Below are 20,236 nucleotides of genomic sequence, written 5' to 3'. Positions count from 1 at the left end.
AATATCATTTGGAGTTGCTTTTGAACTTTTAAGAGTGTTTTGGAGTGAAAATTGTGAAAAATAATTTTTTGAAATTTCATGGTTCCGGAAAAAAATGAAAAAAATGAAAAGATTTATGGCCAAACGGATTCATCATCCCGCTTTTTCCATTTTCAGTTGGACTCCTCACGTCAATTTATAAAGACCTTGCATGTGTCAAATTTTCTTAAACCATTACTATAACCCAAATCAATTCGCGATCACGACGAAACTTCATTATAAATCCTCTGTTCTAATCAATTTATCAATCTTTTTCTTCTTCATCAAGTTCAAGATGGTGTTGGCTGAGTTAGGTGGGAGCATATCGCGTGCTGTGCAGCAGATACGCAATGCTACAATCGTTGATGAGAAGGTCCTCAACGATTGCCTCAATGAACAAACGCAAGATCATCCAACAGGTTTGCATATTTCTTTTTGATGTTCATATCACATATTTCTAATGTGGATATTTGAGGATGCAAATTGTAGAAGATTTTGGTTTCAAGTACTATTAAGAATAATTACGGTGTGTTACAAACATAAAATAAATTACAGCATTAACATTTTCGATGATTAATACAATTTAATTATACCAAAATAAACAAATATAATGTCCTTCTCATAGAAATAATGGTTTGCAACGCGAAAGAATGTGGTGGGATGGATGGGTTCCTTCACCTTTGACTAGAGGTATGGGGTTCAAGTCTGGAAAGGGAAAATCCTTGATAGGAAGGGTTTCCCCCTTTAATGGGCCCTATGCAACGCGAATCTGAATCAGTCGAGCAAGTGGGTTACGGATGCTAGATGGTTATACCAAAAAAATGGTTTGCACTATTCAATAGACGAAAATTGAACTTTGCATATATGCGTGTTCGTACTAATTATATTACTCTTCGTTTACTTTGGAATTTGGTAGATATCCATTTAAGCCTATTAATATTGGGGTACTAAAACATAGAGACAGAGGCGTATCCAGTGTAAAAGCTATGGGTTCAACATAACCCATAGCTTTCACTCATTTCCTGTATTTTTGCCCAAAAAAATATTAAATATATACAAATAATAAATTTTAAACCCATTATATTATATGAGATGTGGTAGAATTGCGAATCTAAATCCATAAAGTTTAAATTCTGGATCTGCCTCTGTATAGAGATGAACTGATGAACATGTCTATTATTGGTAAGTTTTTGAGTGTGACCTTATCATGGATTTTGCTCTGGTGATGTATGAGTGGATATAGACAGAGAGTGCACTTGTTATAGGAAGACAGTCCTCTAAAATGAAAATTAGAATGAAATTTCTTGTGACATTACATTCTTGTTTGATTTTGAAGGGAAACCTTGTAGACTTATGTTAAGTTTTATCCAGGTTGAGGACCTATACAGCTGTGGTTCTTTCTTTAGTGTAAAATAACCTATTTTTGAAGTCTATATTGCCGCTTTCATGTGATTGAAAATAATATCTTGAGTTGGTAAGTTTTTGAGTGGTGATCTTATTATGGACTTTCCTCTGGTGATGTATATAGGAATGTCTGTAGATTGAAAATTAGGATTAACTTTCGTGTGACATTACATTCTTGTTTGATTTTGATGGAAAAACTTGTAGACTTATGTCAATTTTTATACAGATTGAGTACCTAGACGGCTGTTGTTCTTTCTTTTAGTGTAGAGCAACTTATTTGGGAGTCTTGTCACATGATCTCTTTTCATACTTTTTTTTGTTGGTAATACCCAAGTCTCTAGTTGAAACAGTCTTTCCTTTTAAGGTCTGCGTACACACTTCCTTCTCCATACCCCATCTTCCCCAGACCCCACGCTGTGGAAATATACTCGGTCGGGTCTGTTGGTCTGCTGTTGTTGTACCCAAGTCTCTAGTTGGCATTTTCCTGATTTGTCATGCGAAATAGTTATCAAAAGTAAATTATTTCAATTCTTTTTGCCCTCACCATATTCCTCTTTAACTTAAAGCGGCTTGTTCATCAATGTAGGCTGTATTTAATGAACTCTGCAAGATATTGGATCCCTGGAGGACTTCTTTTACACCAAAAAGGAGGGAAACCAGTGTTGTCGTGTTTGTTGGATTGCAAGGTGAGTTGCAATAGGAAATTTTGCTGCAATTATACATAATGCAGACCCCATTCCTTTTTCTTTTCCACTGAATAAAGACAGATTGCAGTAATATATTATATTCTTTTGTTTTACCACAGGATCTGGAAAAACAACAACTTGTACAAAATATGCTTACTACCACAAGCAAAAGGGTTGGAACCCAGCTTTAGTGTGTGCAGACACATTCACAGCCGGAGCATTCGATCAATTGAAGCAGAATGCTACAAAAGCTAAAATACCTTTTTATGGAAGGCATATCCTCTTCCCAATATATTAAGTGTCATCTTCTTTCAATTTTTTTAAGATATTTGATGCAGCTAAAATCTGATGATGATGATGATGATCCTGATGATGGTTCCTTGTCCTTTTTTCATTGAGAAGAAGCTGAGATTCTCCATTTTTATTTAATTAATTTAATCTCCAAACGTCTAAACGATGTCATAAGTGTGTATAAGAATCACAAATTTAAAGTACATTTTGATAAGGAAATTAGAGGATGAAGTCTGAGCAGCATTTTATAACTTATGGAGAAAAGTATATGGACTTTGCTAATGCTAGTCATTTATTGTATGTAATCATAAATAGTAAAATAGAAACAAGAAAAAGACACAATTCACTGTTGATGATCTGCTTATCAAATTGCTTCTTTTAATTTGGTAGAGCATTGCCTATATTAAGATTAAAGAAAACCTTTGCTCTTTTTGTTCTTTAATTTGTAGCAGCAGAAGTCATTTTGCTGATAAGTCTGTATATACATAGGTTGTCTGCTTTAATGGAATGTCCTTGAATTACTTTGCTCAAGAGCTCTTCCTTCTCTCCTAATGAGAAATCAATGATTTCTCTCAGTTTTTTGAACTTTTTCGCCCGCTGTATTTAATCCATTCCCCCACTACGACATCATGGGAAAAGAGAAGAAGTAAATCCTAATTTATTTTCTTGAATGGGTTAAGCAATTAGCTATACTGGCACTTGTTCAAAAGAAACAAAAAAGTAATCAGCTGTTGTTGCATGTTGACCAGGTCCAAACTTCTACTTGTTAAATTTATGTCATTTGCACTTCCGTTTATTGTTTTAATCAACAGAAGAAACCATCTTTTTAATTGAATGAAGCTTTTTGCAACAGCTATGCTGAGTCAGACCCTGTGAAAGTAGCAGTCGACGGAGTAGAAACATTTAAAAGGGAAAGTGTGATCTAATTATAGTTGACACTAGTGGTCGCCACAGACAAGAAGCAGCTCTTTTTGAAGAGATGCGACAAGTATCGGAAGCAATAGTATGTTCTACAATACTTTAGTAAATTGTCTCTTTTGCATGTGAATTGCTAATTTTCTTATCTACCTTATGATTTTATCCTCCAGTATATTGTTACCTTGAATGAAATGCTCATCTTACAATTTTATTTGCCAGAAACCAGATCTTGTGATATTTGTTATGGATAGTAGTATTGGTCAAGCCGCCTTTGATCAATCTCTAGCATTTAAACAAAGTGTTGCAGTTGGAGCTGTGATAGTTACTTAGATGGATGGCCATGCAAAAGGAGGTGGTGCACTTAGTGCGTAAGTTCCCCGTGCTATGGTTTTAGACCTAAGTTTTCCTTCTGATAGTAAATATTACCAAACATGTATTGCTATTTTATACCTTACAATTCCAGGCCATGTATATTCAAATGGGGCAGGTTGTTAATTTAGTTTTTTTTGAGTTAATAGAATGCATCCGAATTGGATCGGAGGGATATCCTAGATCCTTAAAGATTTCCCACGGAAAATGATTATCATTTATCTAACACTAAGAAATTCCCGGGTAACTAGTAACGCAATTTGTATGCGAAAAAAAAAGTTAAACTGCTTGCCTTGAATAAGTAATGCAATTAGCATGAAGAATAATTAAGACGCTGTGTAAGTTGTGAGATTTAAAATTGATCCTTTTCTTTTACAGTAATATAGTCACGACTCGAATACTTTTCTATGGAATGAAATATTGTGGTCTCTCTTTCTGGGAATAAACAAGATGTATTTTTTCTGTTTCTCTTCTGATGTGCAGAGTTGCTGCAACAAAAAGTCCCGTTACATTTATTGGAACTGGTGTGTTGGTCCAAGTAAAGGTTAGTTTTGAAGACTGACAAAGGAACTCGGGATGAACCAGGTCTATCCTTTAGGTGCACAAAAACGGGCAGATTCGAGCATGTGGGTTGCACGTGAAGGAGATAAGCTTAACTTGGTGTATTTAATGTCTCCTGATCGAAAAGGTTGCATAATTGATAAGGAGAAGGACTCCTTCATCAAAGAGAACACTATCCAAGATAGGGAAGGAGTTAGAAGTTGAAATCAACTAGAGCTCTTCCATCAAGGAAGTGTTGCATCATAACTCTAGTAATTTCTTCATCTACTAACTCTATAAATTGCAAGATGTTCTCACATTACAAGTGTTGCACAAAAACGCAGAAGTTAAACGTGAACTGGGAGCAAAATAGCAAGCCTTTTTGCAAGCAGTTCGTGTGTGATTCAAGTGTGCACTCCTGAAGCTACTTGAACAAGATAGAAGAACCAGTTCCATTGTGTTTTTTTCTTATTCCAGTTCAATTGTAGTAGGTGGTTCAAAGTTGTACCTTTCCAACTTTCATAGAAGCAATTGTAATCGGTACTTTGAAAGTTCAAGTTATAGGTTAACTTAAAGTTGTCGCAACAGTTGAGGCTGTGTGCTACAACGAGATTAGAGTTAATCCTTAGGTTTACAAAGAGTTTTGTAAATGTTGTTTTGGCTCGGTGATTTTAGTGGAAGTTTGGGAAAATCCTACTGAGTAGTAGGTCGTGGTTTTTCACCTTTTGAGCCAGGTGTTTTCCCCGTAAAATCTCTGTGTTCTTTATTTTATGTACATTTAATTCCGCAAACAGTAGTAGTTAGAACACCTAGAAGAACCTGGTTCTTCTAGATCGAAAATTGGGTACCACACAAATCACCCCCCTCTTGTGTGGTATTGACGCTTAAAACATCAATTGGTATCAGAGCAGGTTTTCCTTGAAGAGGCTAACACCTTAGGAACAGATCAAGATGAGCGCACCACTTAGAAACTGGGAAGGGCAATCCACTGATAGGCCTCTGTCACACCTTCTTTTTCGCCCGCGCCGCCCGCGAAGGGGCACAGAATGGAGTTTTTTTCAATTTAAAGGACAATTGAATCGGGATTTATTTATTTATTTCAGAGTCGCCACTTGAGAGATTTATGGTGTCCCAAATCCCCGATTGAATCCCGAATCGAGGAAAATATTCGACTTTCCAAATGAAATCTGCGAACCAGAAATTCTAAGTAAGGAATTCTGTTGACCCAAGGGAAGGTGTTAGGCACCCCCGAATCCCGTGGTTCTAGCACGGTTGCTTAAACTATTGTAATGGCTAGATATCTGATTTTAATACATATTATAATTTATGTGCTTCTATCAACTTTAAACCGCTTTTATTATTATTATTTTTTAGAATTGCAACGTCGTGAAAATGCGTTTCGAACCACATCGTAATCAATGCATACATGGTTATTGACACGTTTTGACTCCGTTGAGATTTGGATTTGGGTCGCATAAATGCGCACCCGAGTTTAGGGATGTAGTATTATTAAAATCGTGCCTAAAGAATCTAACGCTTTATTACTTTGGAGAAGGCCGTGAAATTTGCTAAACGGCCCATCTCGAAATCTAAGTATTCAATTAAACATTTATTGAGGGCCCCACAATTTGTGCGTTTTATTGGGCGAGGCTCATCTCATTTATTTTAAAAGGACAATCCTAAAATGCCTACATTTTTCTTTATTAAATTTGTCTCTACAAAATGAAAGAGAAAATGTCTTAATTTATTTACATGCTTGAGTTGTTATAGTTGGGTTTCGAATATGATTCATAAAATCTGAAAATGATGCATCAGGGCAGTCCGTTGCCAATGCGGGCCCAGGCCCAACGTGTATGGCATAAAACTGGACCTGGGTCATCTTATTCACATGTTACTACCTAGTTACATTATACTAGGCATGTTCACAGTTTGTCAAATTAAAAAAAAAACTTGGCAATCTAATTTTAATCCTAGACCATTTACATGCTGAAATTGACCAATAGTATTTAACTAAACAATATTCCTACAAGTTCCGAAATGGTCTATTCGTTTAATGAACTAACTGTTGACTGTTTAAGAATAGTCTAAATCAGCTAACATGCTTTTTGAGACATGATAATCATCCAACAATAACGAATTAACTAGACAGAGTTACTACACCATTTATTTATTTATTAGGCAATACATAGATAGTTCGTCCGTTAAGCTATCGTCAGATGTTCCACTATATATATTAAACAGCTACATGATTCTGATTAGAGTAAGCTAAACAATTTATATATACAAATAAAATTCAGAATATAATTAAAATAAATTCAGAACTTCAACTCTTCATTTCGTATTCATGCTTCATGTTTCAGTTTACAGTAACCAGCGTGTCAGTTGTGTACCTGATATTGGAAGCAAAAGAAAAGGGAGATCAGCAGAAATTCAGTAGCATACAACAACAACAGCACCCAGCAACCAGTAGCAACCAGCAACGAGAAACCAGTGACAGATTTTAAAATCAAGATAAAAATCCAGAAACACCGACAACAATCAACGGACAGAAGCCAAGGGGATCTTTTCAGATTTGAAAGACTAATTAATGTTTAACCCTTAATTTCTGAATCCGTATATCAGAATATTTAGATTGTATATCAGGTGTATACTACTCTCTCTTTTAATTTCCAGAATGTTTTTATTTGTATTTTTTTTGGAAGTCTTAATATTTTCGGAATTTTTCTCTCTCTTCAATATTCAGCTCTTCTCTTTTTTGTGTCAAAAAATGACTCTTATTCATAGCAAGACCCTTGTCTTGAACCACTAACCCGAAAATATTCTTCCACCCCCACACTTGCATGCTTTTTTTCCACACTATATTAAACAACTACATTATTCCCCACTAAATTATATCTTGTCCCCCACTATATTAAATAATTATATTATTCTCACCCCATTATGTCTTATCCCCCACCATACTATTTTAATATTATTTAAATATTTTTTAATCTTAATGGGCAGAGCTCTCACAATTAAAAAATTGTTCAGATTTTCGATTCCAAAAATACCCCTCTGCAATTACTGAAATAACCATTTCACCCCTGAAAATACTGCAATTGACCATTCTACCCCCATCAGCTATAACCAATTCACCTAATCAATTCTAACCAAAATATAGCAGCTATAACCAATTCCTAATCAAATTTTATGAACAAACTCAAACTAAATGATGAACAACAAAGAAACAACTGGAATTATTTTGTCTGAACAATATTTTTAAACAACAAATCTACTTTTAGATTTCAACAACAATAACAAACAAGTATATTCAAATCATTGAGCTCAAATTCAAATTAAACTTAAACAAAACAAATAAACAAATTCAAATCACTAAACTCAAATAATCAATTGATCTTCAAATTAAATCCAACAACATTACAACAAAGATGCATGATTCAAACTAAATCAAAAAATAAAAAACCAAAACATAAACTCGCATTGAATCACTGGATTAAAACGAACTTCAAACAAACAAAAAAAAATGAACACGAATTAAATCTATATTAAACAACAAACATGACGGATTCAAACGATTTAAACTAACACTCTTCTATATTAAAACTAAATCCTTTTAAATTAATAAAATAAACTGAAGAAATAATTAATTGAATTTCAACGTGAATCTAACAACATTATAATTAAACTAACAATTTCTTAAAAAAACAAACAAGGACAAATGAAACAAACTAAAAACCAATAAATAAAAAAAATGATAAACACGAACAAAACAAGAATTAAACATTTACCGATTTTAGATCCGAGAATATCAAAACAAAATACGGACAGAAACAAAACTTAAACCCACTAACCGGATCGAAACGACGATCCAAGAAGATGGTCGTTTGGCGTCGTTTGAAGACGACGCAGCGACGATGATTAAACAAGAACGCAGCAGCAGCAGTCCACAGCTGGAAGACGCAGCCATGGCAGCATCGACGACGAAGAAGAAGCAGTGGGCAGCAATGACGCGAAGGAGAAGAAGAAGCAGCGGGCAGCAACCATGGATGTCGTTGGTTGTTTGGATGGTTTCGACATGAGGATGAGGGGGAAAGCAGCCATGGCTGCTCGTGTTGGGGTCGATGGGACGATGGAGAATGACGTGTGTGTGTATGTGTGTGTGTTGAGGGTGAGGCATCATTGTACTGGGTGGTGGTGGTTGTGTTGAAGATGGTGGAGGCATGAGGGGGGCAGCCATGGCTGCTGGGGCTTGGAGGGGTGTGGTCTTGGAGAAGAAGAAGGGAGGGTGGCGGGTGGTTTTTTAGGTTTTTGTTTAGGTTTTTTTTTGTTTTGTTTTGTTTTGTGAAATGTAAGATGGGGGGTGTTGGGTCTTTGGGGTTATGGACTGGGTCGACCCGGTTTGAAATGGACCGGGTCGTAGAGGAAGGTTGGGTATATTTGGGCCTAGGGTTCAAAATTGAAGAAGAGACCCAATTCCGATTTTCTTTGTATTTGTTTTGCTCTCTTTTCTTTTACTTCCTAATTAATAAAACTAAAATTCTAAATTAAGTTATAAAGTAAATTAACTTATCAAAAATACTAATTAACTTCAAATAGCAATTATCGCACATTTAAATAGCAATAACGATAAAATCGCACAATTTAGACGTTAAATGCTAAAAATGCAACGTACATTATTTTTTTATGATTTTATCATTTTGTAAAACAAACTTAAATAAATACTAAATGAAAATGCAACATATTTTTGTATTTTTATTAATTTAACCAGTAAGCATGCATAGACAAAAAATACAAATAATTATACAAAAATGCCACGAAAAATACAAAAATTGCACACAAAGGAAAATTATTTTATTTTGAATTTTTGGGAGTATTTCTCATATAGTGCAAAAATCACGTGCTCACAGCTTCCCCTCTTTGTCCGAAAACACGAAGGGTTTTCGTGTAAAGATAAAGTGAGCGGATACGAGCGATTTTTGCCCGTCTGAGTACTCCGTGTGAAGCATTTTTTGAAAAGGTTTAACCGAACCTTTGCTTCTGAGGTTTCCTACATATCCCTGGCTAAAAGGGAATCAGGTTAATGTAGTTCGGGATGTTTTGGTAGCTGGGACTACCATGGGACTGCAATATTACTGTTGTTGCATGCTGTTACTACTACTTACCGATCTCCTTATTACACCGTGCTTAAAAGAAAAATCAAGAAGCTAGGCTAGACTACGGATTACAAGATCCCATCTATCTTCCCTTTGTTCTTGATGCCTTGCTTTCTTGTCAGCTTGCGTCTATTCCGGTGCTTCTTTCTTCCGAGAACTGATGGGGATGACACCGGCCTCTTGCTTTCCTGAACACCAGTTTGCATCTTTTTGTTATGTTCGCATGAGGATGCGGCTTCCTGCATTATGCTGTGGATCTTTTGTTGTAACCTTCTGCCTTTCGGAGGGCTACGGATTTCTAGACCTGAAATGCAAAGACTAAAAAATAATCCCTCGTTATACAGGTGGGCGCCTCATGCTAAGACATGAAAAGTATTCCCTTGTTATACAGGTGGGCGCCTAATGGTAAAGACATGAAATGTATTCCCTTGTTATACAGGTGGGCGCCTAATGGTAAAGACATGAAATGTATTCCCGTGTTATACAGGTGGGCGCCTAATGGTAAATACATGAAATGTATTCCCTTGTTATACAGGTGGGTGCCTAATGGTAAAGACATGAAATGTATTCCATTGTTATACAGGTGGGCGCCTAATGGTAAAAACATGAAATGTATTCCCTTGTTATACATGTGGGCGCCTAATGGTAAAGACATGAAATGTATTCTCTTGTTATACAGGTGGGCGCCTAATGGTAAAGACATGAAATGTATTCCCTTGTTATACAGGTGGGCGCCTAATTGCTAGATAATAACTTGAATTTGTTTCCTCGATTCTCCGAGAAAATTTTCACCTGTGGCAGAAACTTTTCTGCCCCAATTCTGGCGATCTTTCTTATGGCGTGTCTTTCGGCCATCATCAACACTTTATTTTCCTATTCAAATCAAAGAAAATTTAGTTATTTTTTTTTTAAATATAGCGAGTGGTCATGTCACTCTTGATGGGGGATGATTGTTCCCTTCCCCTTATTCCTGTTTGGCATTCCCAAAACTTGTTGGGGATGACGTTATTTGTTGGGGATAACATTCTGCTGGGGATGGTTTTTCCATTTATCCCTTCTCCGTTCTGTATCTCAAACCTGCTGGAGGTTATTTTGTTGAAGATGAATTTTCCTTTCCTCCCTTCCCACTCTGTGCTGTCCGACTACCTCGGAACTTTGGTCGATAATCGGTCGGAGTTCTGCTGGGGATTCTCTTCAAACTTAGCCAACAATTTCTTCAACATGTTGTTTTTTCGGTTCTTCCCCGTACTTTCCTTGCCATTTTAGACCAATATTATTCGGCCTTGCAACCAACGTCTTTTGTCTTATTGCCTTGTCTATGGCCTGTCCTCTTCACATTTGCCTTGTACCATTTTGGCAACTGGTAGTAAGCTTTGAAAGACCTTTCTAAAAATAAATTTCTGGAAAAAATCTTTTAAACAAAGAAATGAAAAGATAGAAAAAGAGAAAATCTTTCTGAACAAATGCTGGGGAAAAGAAAAGAAATGAACTTATCTGGGTGGTATAACTGATTCCAACGATCATGTCGTGCATTCCGAATTAATCAACCCAGTCTATTTGTGTCGATCAATCTTTCTGATGTCTTCACTTGCTGGGGATAAATAGGTGCTCACCTCTTCGCAAAATGTAGATCCTTTTTGCCAATCTATCTTGTCGCCTCATAGTGCCCTTTGCGGGGTTTTCACTAACTGGACTCTCTCATTTCTCTCAGTTCCCGTCGCCTTATGGTGCCGGTGAAAGTTTTCACCGATAAGACTCTCTCATTTTACTTCTCTCAGCTTGCGTCGTCTTATAGCGCCTGTGAAGGTTTTCACCGATAAGAATATCTCATTTTGCCTCTCTCAGTTTACGTCGCCTTATGGTGCCTGTGAAGGTTTTCACCGATAAGACTTTCTCATTTTGCTTCTCTCAGCTGGGGATTGGAGTGTTGCTGGTAAGATCCTCTCTGCTGGGAATTCTTATGGCTATCAATTCTTTCAGCTCATGATCCTTATTCAGTCGGGGACCGGCATGTTATTCTCGGCTTTCATTTGCCTGTCTTGGCACCTCTCGGATACTGATCGGGAGGTCTTTTTTTTGGAAATCAATATGGGTTTTATGTGGGGCTTAGAAGAAAAGGATATAAAATTCAAAATAACTTTGATGGGTAAAACATTACAACTCTTGGAATCAAACTCTTTTTTTCAAAATTTAAAAACATAACTTCTGCCCCAGTTTTCTTGCTTGGGGAATTTTTTATTTTTGTTACATTATGACCGATCCGTGAGGTGCCTACGTATCATCTTTGAGGAATCAGGTCGAACGTAGTTCACTTGATTCCTTTGTTTTTCTTGTGACCTTCCCTTTTTTTTCATTTTTCTTTTTCATTAATGACTCCAAGAGAGGGGTATAAAAGAATAAGTAAGGCTCAAAGGGGTAAAGCAAAGGTTAAAAGTGTTTGGATAGAAGAGAGAATTGCCTTCATCATTTCATTATCCGATAAGCACTAAGTACAAACAAACAAATAAACAACAAAAGAAATTACACATAATATCTCTTGACTGCATCAGAATTGATAGCCATATCGATGCATCTTCCTTCGACATCTGTCAGACGCAAAGCGTCGTTGGATAATACTCTGGTCACAATATACGGCCCTTGCCAATTCGGGGCGAACTTGCCTTTTGCCTCAATCTGATGTGGGAGGATCCGTTTCAATACTTGCTGCCCTACTTCAAATTTCCTAGGGCGCACCTTCTTATTGTATGCTCTTGCCATTCTCTTCTGATATAACTGGTCATGGCATACTGCTGCCAATAGTTTTTCATCAATTAAGCTCAACTGCTCCAGTAGGGATTTGACCCATTCATCATCATCAATCCCGGCCTCAGCGACAATCCGAAGGGATGGAATTTCAACTTCTGCTGGTATCACTGCTTCAGTTTCGTATACCAACGAATAAGGAGTGGCACCTACTGATGTACGAACAGTAGTGCGATAACCCAACAATGCAAACAGTAGCTTTTCATGCCACTGTCTAGACCCTTCTACCATCTTCCACAAAATCTTTTTTATGTTCTTGTTGGCTGCCTCAACTGCACCATTCGCCTTGGGATGATACGGGGTGGAATTACGATGTGTAATCTTGAACTGTTGACATACTTCTTTCATCAAACTGCTGTTAAGATTAGCACTGTTGTCCGTGATGATCACTTTTGAGATCCCAAATCTACAGATGATATGGGAATGGACAAAATCCACCACCGCCTTTTTGGTCACTGACTTGAAAGTCTTGGCCTCCACCCATTTAGTGAAATAATCGATGGTTACCAGAATGAACCTGTGACCGTTTGAAGTCGCCGGCTCAATGGGTCCAATGACATTCATGCCCCACGCAACAAATGGCCATAGCGCTGACATTGTATGCAATTCTGTCGGCGGAGAATGAATCAAATCTCCGTGCATCTGACATTGATGGCATTTCCGCACGAAACTGATACAATCCCGCTCCATAGTGAGCCAATAATACCCTACTCGAAGAATCTTCTTCGCCAATACATATCCGCTCATATGGGGCCCACAGACTCCAGTATGTACCTCTGTCATCACTATCGTGGCTTGACCCGCATCTATACATCTCAACAATCCCAGATCTTGGGTTCTTTTGTACAACACTCCTCCATTGAGGAAAAATCCATTTGACAATCGCCAAATGGCTCTTTTTTGATCTCCGGTGGCCTGCTCCGGGTATATCCCCATCCTGAGGTACTCCTTGACGTCATAAAACCATGGCTCGACATCCACTTCTTCCTCTATCATGTTGCTATAAGCATCTTGATCACGAACCTGGATATGCAACGGGTCAACATAGATCTTGTCTGGATGGTGCAACATCGATGCTAAAGTGGCCAAAGCATCGGCAACCTTATTATGAACTCTCGGGATGTGTCTGAACTCCACTGATCAAAATCGTTTGCTCAGATCGTGCAAACATTTCCGATATGGTATAAATTTTAAATCCCGTGTTTCCCATTCACCCTGGATCTGATGTACCAGAAGGTCCGAGTCTCCCAAGACCAAGACGTCCTGGACATCCATGTCCGCAGCTAAACGTAAGCCCAGAATGCATGCCTCATACTCAGCCATGTTGTTGGTACAATAGAAACATAGATGAGCTGTAACAGGATAGTGATGTCCTGTTTCAGAAATAAGTACCGCTCCTATTCCAACTCCTTTTGCATTTGCAGCCCCATCGAAGAATAGCTTCCACCCTGGTTCCTCAATCAGTTCTAACTCCTCTATATGCATCACTTCTTCATCTGGAAAATATGTCCTCAAAGGCTCGTATTCTTCATCAATAGGATTCTCAGCCAAGTGATCGGCCAATGCTTGGGCTTTCATGGTCGTCCTCGTCACATAGACAATGTCGAACTCTGTGAGTAATATCTGCCATTTTGCCAATCTTCCTGTGGGCATAGGCTTCTGGAAAATATACTTCAATGGATCCAGGCGTGAAATAAGGTAAGTAGTATGTGACGACAGATAATGCTTAAACTTCTGTGCTACCCAAGTTAGAGCACAACATGTCTTCTCAAGTTGAGTGTACTTATTCTCATAGACTGTAAACTTCTTGCTGAGATAATAGATGGCTTGCTCTTTTCTTCCTGTGATGTCGTGTTGACCCAACACGCAACCAAACGAATGATCCAGGACCGTTAGATAAAGGATTAATGGCCTCCCCGACTCAGGTGGAACCAATACAGGTGGATTGGATAAATAACCTTTGATCTGGTCAAATGCCTCCTGACATTCTGCCGTCCATTCTATCGCGGCATCTTTCCTCAGCAATCGAAAGATGGGTTCACAAGTTGTTGTGAGCTGAGCGATGAATCTGCTGATATAGTTCAACCTTCCCAACAGACTCATTACTTCTGTTTTGTTCCTCGGTGGCGGCAATTCCTGGATGGATTTGATCTTTGACGGATCCAACTCAATGCCTCGCCGACTGACGATAAATCCTAACAGCTTTCCAGATGGAACACCAAATGCACATTTGGCTGGGTTGAGCTTAATGTCGTACCTTCGAAGTCTTTGGAAAAACTTCCTAAGGTCTGCTACGTGGTCTTCCTGACGCTTGGATTTGATGATCACATCATCTACGTACACTTCGATCTCTTTATGTATCATATCATGGAACACAGTAGTCATTGCTCTCATGTACGTTGCCCCAGCGTTCTTCAAACCGAATGGCATTACCCGATAACAATAAGTCCCCCATGGCGTAATGAAAGCTGTTTTCTCTGCATCTTCTTCATCCATCAAAATCTGATGATACCCAGCGTAGCAATCCACAAAGGAGCCGAGCTCACGTCCGGCGCAATTGTCAATCAAGATATGGATGTTGGGTAAAGGAAAGTTGTCCTTTGGGATTGCCCTGTTCAGATTGCGGTAATCGACATACACCCTGATCTTCCCATCTTTCTTTGGCACCGGCACCACATTAGCCAACCAATCAGGATATCGAGTGACACGAATAACCTTTGCTTGCAGTTGCTTGGTTACTTCCTCTTTAATCTTCACACTCATATCTGTTTTGAACTTCCTCAATTTCTGCTTGACGGGAGGGCATGCCGGGTCAGTGGGCAATTTATGAACCACTAAATCTGTGTTTAACCCCGGCATGTCATCATATGACCATGCAAAAACATCTTTGAACTCAATAAGTGTTTTGATCAATTCTTCCCTGATATTTGGTGCAATATGGATGCTTATTTTAGTTTCTCTGATATTGTCGGCATCCCCTAAATTGATGGCTTCTGTGTCATTTAAGTTGGGCTTGGATTTTTCTTCAAACTGGCTTAACTCCCTATTTATCTCCTCGAAGGCTTCATCCTCATCGTATTCCGATTCATTATCATAATCGACCTCATAGTTAGTTCGGAATCAGATTGATCTTCTAGACTAGGTTGAAGATCCGTTGTGCATGCCATGTCGTTAGAACCAGTATGAAAAGAACTGTTCAGAAAAAGAAACGAAGGAAACAAAATTAAATTAAAAAAAACAACATATAAAATAAGGCATAAAGAAGAAACTTTTTCGTTTTATTGAATTATGGGATAACAAGGTTTCACACTTTGTTGAGCAGTAATAGAAATAAAAAGGAATCTGGATTACAACCCTGGAATAATCCAGAAAAAAAAAAGGAAAATCAGAGCCAACTACCAGGACTCCCTCCGAGTAGGAAGAGGAGTAGTTGTCCAATTGTTGACATTGGCCAAGGCCCCACAAACTGTATGTCTGCCTTACTGGAACCCTCTCCAGCTTCTATTGTGTTGACATCTGCGAACATTCTTTCTAAGCCTTCATCCAAATCTCCATCTGGCCCAATCAACGGTCCACGAATTTTCGGGACTGACGACCTTGTGACACCTGCTCTAACAAAAAATCTAGCAAGACGCGAAACTGGCTTAGGAAGAACCCAAACTTTCTTCTTTATTTTCCGAGCTCGCTTTATATCTGTTGCAGTTGGTTTGAAGCCCAATCCAAAAGTCTCTAAATTCTTGGGCAAAGAGACAGGTTGAACAATTCCCTGGAGCTCAGCCCCCAAACCTTTTCCTGGCACGAACCTGTTACTTAGCATCTCCGAAACTATCATGACGGTTGCGGAAGCTATCCTGGGGTGTAGAATGCTTTTACCCTCGAGAATCTTGTTTGCTGACACTGCATCAAAAATCTGATAAACACAGGGACCTTTGTCATCGTTGGTTTCTATGAATGGCACAATGGCACCTCCCATGATGCACGCAGTGTCTTCCCCATGCAGCACGATATCTTGTTTGTCCCATTTAAACTTGACCATTTGATGCAATGTGGATGGCAGTGCTTTGGCCGCGTGGATCCACGGTCGTCCCAACAAAAAGTTATAAGATACCGCGGCATCCAATACCTGGAACTCCATAGTAAACTCGACCGGGCCGATGGTCAACTCGAGTATAATATCCCCCACGGTGTCTGTTCCACTTCCGTCAAATCCTCGGACGCAAACGTTGTTCTTGTGGATTCTATCATGGTCAATCTTCAACTGGTTCAGTGTGGATAATGGACAAATATTGGCATTTGAACCGTTATCCACCAACGCCCGAGTAACTGCCGAATCTTCACATTTGACAGTCAAGTAGAGAGCTTTATTATGTTCTGTGTCCTCCACTGGCAAATTGTCATCAGAGAACCTTACCCTGTTTACCTCAAAATATTTGTTGGCAATCGTTTCAAGGTGGTTCACTGAAATTTCATTGGGCACATGAGCTTCATTTAGTATCTTCATCAGGGCCCGGTGATGCTCGTCTGAATGGATCAATAGTGATAACAACGAGATCTGGGCCGGTGTTTTCTTCAATTGTTCGACAACGGAGTAATCCTGCATTTTCATCTTTTTCAGGAATTCCTCCGCCTCTTCTTCTGACACGGGTTTCTTTGTTACTGCTGGGTTGGTCCTTCTCAACTCCACGGGAGTAAACCCTGCGCCTCACAACTATCCTCCTCCACTTGCTTTCCCTTGTACATTACCACTGCCTTTTCATACTTCCAAGGCACAGCCTTGCTATCAATCACTAACAATTGGACTACCGACTTTATGATGACCGGTTCCCTGTAGACCCCTTTCACAACAACTACGGGTGCAGATGATGCTCCCGATACTACCAACTTGGTTGGCTCTGGTTTCTTTGTAGCGGTGGATGGATTCTTCCCTAATATCACCACTGACTTGACATATTCCCCCTTCAACTGTACCCCTGCTTCCCCACCGGTCGATTTTTCTTTCGGAGTGGCACGGATCATCATCACTGTTTGTAAGGGTTTCTTTGGCTCCCCTCCTTCGTGCACAAACTCGATCATGTGGGCTTCGTGGTGTGTTGGCAATGGGTTCTGGTTAATGTTGGGTGCCTCTGGTGCCTGTACCTCTATCTTGTTGGTATCAATAAGATCTTGTATCGCATGTTTCAGCCTCCAACATTTCTCGGTATCATGTTCGGGAGCTCCCGAACAATATTCACATCTTACCGAGTGATCCATATTTTAGGGTAAGGGATTTGGCAACCTAGGCTCAACAGGATTTAATAAACTCAACTGCCTTAATTTGTGGAACAAGGCAGTATAAGTTTCTCCCAACTCAGTAAAGGTTCTTTGCCTCTGCAGTCTTTCATTTCTAGAAGCCGGATTTCCCCTGAAACCCGTCCTTGGAGAGTTCCTGTAGGCTCTTGGCGGTGGATAGGTGTTTTGTGGTGGTGGGTAGGTATTATGTGGAGGTGGGTATGTATTGTGGGGAGCTGGCGTGTGCCATTGCAGGTGAGCCAGAGGTTGAGTATATGCCTGGACTTGATGGACGGAGAAATGTTGTTCTTGTGGTGGGTAGTAGGGTTGTGGAGGGTAATTTGGAATGTGTGGGTAGTTTAGATGATGGGGTATGGGTTGGTAATGAGGGTAAGGACCTCTAGATCTGGACCAATTGCCTGCCTCTATTGTTGTGACCTCTTCTCTCCTTTTCTTTCCGAGCGCACCTCCCGTGCCGCTCTGAATGGCCTGAGTTGTTGCCTTAATTGCCGAGTAACTCAGGATCTTATTGGACTTAAGTCCCTCTTCTATCATACCTCCCATTTTTACAACTTCGTTGAAGGATTTGCTAACTGACGTCACCAAGTGACCGAAATAAGTTGGCTCTAGAGTTTGTAGAAAGTAATCTACCATTTCTCCCTCTCTCATTGGAGGATCAACTCTAGCTGCATGTTCTCTCCATCGGAACCCAAATTCTCGGAAGCTCTCTCCAGGTTTCTTCTCAAGCTTTAGTAATGTGAGACGGTCTGGGACTATCTCAAGGTTGTATTGGAAGTGTCCTGCGAAAGCCTGTGCCAGATCATCCCAGGTGTACCACTTGCTCGGATCTTGTCTTGTATACCACTCTAGTGCCGACCCGCTCAAACTATGGCCAAAGTAAGCTATTAGTATCTCATCTTTTTTCCCCTCTCCCCTCATCTTGCTACAAAAGCCCCGTAGATGTGTCATAGGATCGTCATGCCCTTCGTATAAATCGAATTTGGGCATCTTGAACCCTGCAGGTAATTGGACGTCAGGGAAAGGGCATAGATCCTTGTAAGCCAAGCTGACCTGGTTGCCTAACCCGTGCATGTTCCTAAAAGACTGCTCCAGGCTTTTAAATTTCCGCATCACCTCATCCTGCTCTGGGCTCTTAGCCGGCTTTTCAATCTCCGTCGGGACCTCAAAGTGGGGATTATAGGTGTGTGGCTCGGGTGCTTTGAATGTGAGTTCAGGGGGTAATATTGTGTATCGTGAGCCTGAAACAATGGCTCACTAGACGATCTGTGCAACAGGGTTGGTGCAGGCGCCACAAAGATGGGAACATTTGGTAGAGGAGGATTCGGATTGAGTGGTGGATCTTGGGGATCATAGGCCTCTCTTCCCTGATAGTAGTGATGGCTTGGGAAACTCCTTGAAGGGCCGGGAGAGGGGTATTATGGCATGTGTCCTGGTTGGAGAGTAGGAGTAACACGTAGTTCATGCCCCTTTTGGGCTCTAGCTAAGGCTATCTGCATTTCATTCATTTCCAGCCTCATCTTTTCCATTTTTTCCATGGCCTCCTTCAGCATCTGATTTGCCGTCTTTTACGACTCAACACTGTTGTCTGAGCCAGTCATGCTTTCTGGTATGGGCCCTTTAGATCTCGTTTGATAATGGTACGGTGACAGTACGCTTTAACAAACTAACTGATATAGATTGGAAAAACAACAAACTTGTCAGTGTTAGAGTATTAACAGATATTGTAATTGCACGTTGGGGGATGCAATGTTCTTAGGCAGTTAACCATTTCTAACATGCTTTTGCTCCGACTACATGCGTCATTCCGACTTAGGTTCTTTATTTAATTACATTGCCCTTTCTTTTTATCTCTTAGTGATGGTCGAATCTTATGTAGATTGCCTACGTATCATGTCCCCGCATGAATCAGACCGGGCGTAGTTCTGCCATAAGTAAAATAAAGACCCAATTTTACATTCTATTACCCAAATATGCTATTACAAGCTATTATTTGAAAGAAAAACAAATGAAATACAGACTCCACACTATTAACAATATTTGAAGAGAACATAAGGGTAGACAACAGACTCTGAAAAACAAACAAGTGCAGGCTTGAACTGGGGATACATTAAAGCCTTGAAATTTGGTGCCCGCGAGGCATCGTTCGTCCTTTCCGCGGGCTTTGGTGCTAGGCCCCTTTGCAAGCTTTTTAATTCCTCCATGATCCGGTGGACATAACCCATGACTGAGGCAAAAAGTATATCACGAGGCATTTCTTCACATGTTAGGCACTTCGTGGTGATGTAGCGCCCAATCTCATCAATCCTACCCCTGATTCTGTCCCTTTCAATACACAGCTGTTCTATTCGTTGATTCTTTAACCCCCAACACTCGAGTGTTGTCAACGAGCTGATCTTGGAACCTCTCCATTTGTTCTTCCATTCGGGCTATTGAATCATAACAGCGTCTTTTGTCTGTCCTGGCATCTCGGGCTTGTTTAAAGACCCGCTCCTGGAGAGTGGAATTGGTTTCCCTTAATAGCCCAATGCTTATTTCATAATCCCTTCTCATTTGCCATAGGTGCTTTTTTCGCGTTGTTGCACCTTTTGCCCATCTGGCATGCACTCTTGCTATGCTAGCCTCGGATTTTTCCAAGTTTTTTCGGCTTTCAATGACCTGACTCCTCAACTCTGCTATCAACCTCTCGTCGGACCGAATTTTCTATCGGTCACCAGCGTTCCTTCTGTCTTTGCGGATTCGGGCTCTCAAGGCCTTGTTTTCTTGAGT

At 39.8% G+C, this 20,236-nt stretch overlaps 1 pseudogene; it reads left to right on the top strand.

The window, feature by feature from the left end:
* Positions 1–274: 274 nt before the first annotated feature.
* Positions 275–20,236, top strand: part of LOC104227805 (signal recognition particle subunit SRP54 2-like) — a 32,249-nt pseudogene continuing 12,287 nt past the window's right edge.

The sequence above is a fragment of the Nicotiana sylvestris genome, chromosome 6 (genome assembly GCF_000393655.2).
Source record: "Nicotiana sylvestris chromosome 6, ASM39365v2, whole genome shotgun sequence".
NCBI lineage: Eukaryota > Viridiplantae > Streptophyta > Magnoliopsida > Solanales > Solanaceae > Nicotiana > Nicotiana sylvestris.
This window is presented reverse-complemented; position numbering and strand designations above follow the sequence as displayed.